At 39.2% G+C, this 2,286-nt stretch overlaps 1 non-coding gene across 1 annotated transcript; it reads left to right on the top strand.

Annotated features, from left to right (window-relative positions):
- The first annotated feature begins 1,074 nt into the window (after positions 1-1,074).
- LOC136519201 (small nucleolar RNA R71) lies at positions 1,075-1,183 on the top strand. The gene has a single exon (XR_010774761.1). It is a non-coding gene; the product is annotated as a small nucleolar RNA R71 (small nucleolar RNA).
- The last annotated feature ends 1,103 nt before the right edge of the window (positions 1,184-2,286 follow it).

Here is a 2,286-nt window from a genome sequence, read left to right as displayed (position 1 = left end):
GATCATAAAATCTATTGGAACATAAGCTCTCCTAACTTTAACGAATGAATCAGTGACTAGTCCCTTGAGATAACGGGTGGATTGATCGGCTAATTATAAGTAAACTAAGGTTGAGACTAGGGGAGTGTAAAACAATTTATCATAAATTTTCTTAGACATAATGTTAATACTAGACCCTAGATCACACAAAGCATCATGGAAGGTATGAGTTCTAATGGAGCAGGTAATCATGGGGGTTCTAGGATCACCTTTCTTAATGGTAAATGGGGAATCTACTAAGTAGGAACACCAAGAACTTAAAGCATAGCCATACCTTGTTGTAACAAGGTTGGCTATCTCCATGATTCCTTTAGGTTTGTTAGGAATTCTATCTTTTCATGGGATGGGATAGCAGCAGCAATTTAGGCTAATTGAGTTTCTATCATCTTATTGAAACTAAGTTGATTCTTTAAAGCAGAAGAAAACTCATCCAATTTAGCATTTATATTTTCTAATATCTTGTCATGAGCATGCAACTTCTTATTAATGCTATTAGTCATTCTACCATTGCTATAAACAAGATATTTAAGGAAAGCATAACTATTATTACCTTGATTATTCATACATTGAGAAGAGTAATAATTGTTACCTCCTTGATTGTTGGAACGCTGATTCCATCCTTAATGTTGTGGTGGACAAAACCCATTATCGGTGTTAATGAAGTTAAGATCCTCCTAGGTCTTAAGACAAGAATTGCCCAAATGTCTAACATCTCCACAGACTTCACAAGTCATGTGGGAATCCATGGCTTTGAGTGTCTCTTGGGCACTCACCTTCTCATAATGTTCTACTCGCTTTGCGAGCAGATCCATCTTAGCTGCAAGCCTGTCGATTTCTTTAACTAAATGCATACCTTGTTTACGGGGTTGGAGTCGATCATCGATCCATCCTTTGTTGGAAACCATCTTCTCGGTCAGTGTCTTAGCATCTGCAACACTTAGCGAAAAGAATGCTCCACCAGCAGCAACATCAAAATGGCTCTTATCTAACTGCACTAATCCATGGTAGAAGTTCTGGATCAAAAGCCAGTCTTCCATGCCATGGTGTGGGCATGCAGAGACATACTCTTGCATTCGTTCCGAAGCTTCAGGAATCAACTCATCGGCTAGTTGTTGAAAAATAGAGATCTTATTGCGAAGAGCATTAGTCTTCCCCATACGAAAAAACTTAACTAGCATTGGAATACTTGTCCCATGTATCTACAGCATTGTGGTTTGAGTAAAACTATTGCTTAGCCTTTCCTAACAAAGAGAAGGGGAAAAGGCAAAGACGTATAGCCTCTTGGTTCACTCCCTTTATGGTGAATGGGCTATAAATCTCCAAAAAGTATTAGAGATGAGCATCTGCATCCTCGTGGGCTTTCCCACAAAACAGACTCGCTTGAACCATTGTAATTAACGCTAGCTTAAGCTCAAAGTTAGCGTCCCCATTTATAACATTGGGTCTAGTGGCTACATTAGCAGCCAAGGGTGCAGAAAAATCACGAATGGACTTGTCACCCATGATCGTGTTGGGTAGTGATAGGGTATGAGGAAAAAAGGATAAACTACTTAGGATAACTAAAAGCCTAGTTAGCAAGACTAGCAATATAAATCTGAGCCAGTTGCCTTCCCCGACAATGATGCCATAAATGCTTGTTGATACTACTTAACAATTAATAGAGGAATTCCGCAACCACATAGAACTATTGCATAGCACTTCGCTCGGTGAGTATCGAGTGTCGAATTTATATTTTTTCCAAAGGAAGACGGAAGGCTAGAATTTATATTTACTGTTAGGATTGCTAAGGTAAAGCCTATGTGTATCCTATGTAGGTAATGATATGAGTGGGTTGTGTGTAAACTACCTACTAAACTACTGAACAAGCTACACTAGAGATAGCTAGGTGGGAGAGCGAGCGATTTATCTTCCAAGTAACTAAGGGTAAACTAATGACTAGGAGAAATGCGCTAGTACTTCGGAGCCAAACCCTCCTACCAACTAGAAGAGTTAAATAGACAAGATCTGACATGAGCCCTACAATTTAATAACTAGACCTAATGTGGTGGAATATAGAGGATGGACAAGGCTATCACCACTTGCCACCTACCATAATGTATTCGGAGGCCTAGCCGTATCAATAGGTAATCTATAGCCTAAGCACCGCTTAATCTATAGGCTTACTACTTCAATCCAAGATCCGATGAAATGAGATCAAAGTACCCTAACCAGATAGTTGAACCAATACTAATGAAAGACTACTACTAA

The sequence above is a fragment of the Miscanthus floridulus genome, chromosome 17, assembly GCF_019320115.1.
Source record: "Miscanthus floridulus cultivar M001 chromosome 17, ASM1932011v1, whole genome shotgun sequence".
Taxonomy (NCBI): Eukaryota; Viridiplantae; Streptophyta; class Magnoliopsida; order Poales; family Poaceae; genus Miscanthus; species Miscanthus floridulus.
This window is presented reverse-complemented; position numbering and strand designations above follow the sequence as displayed.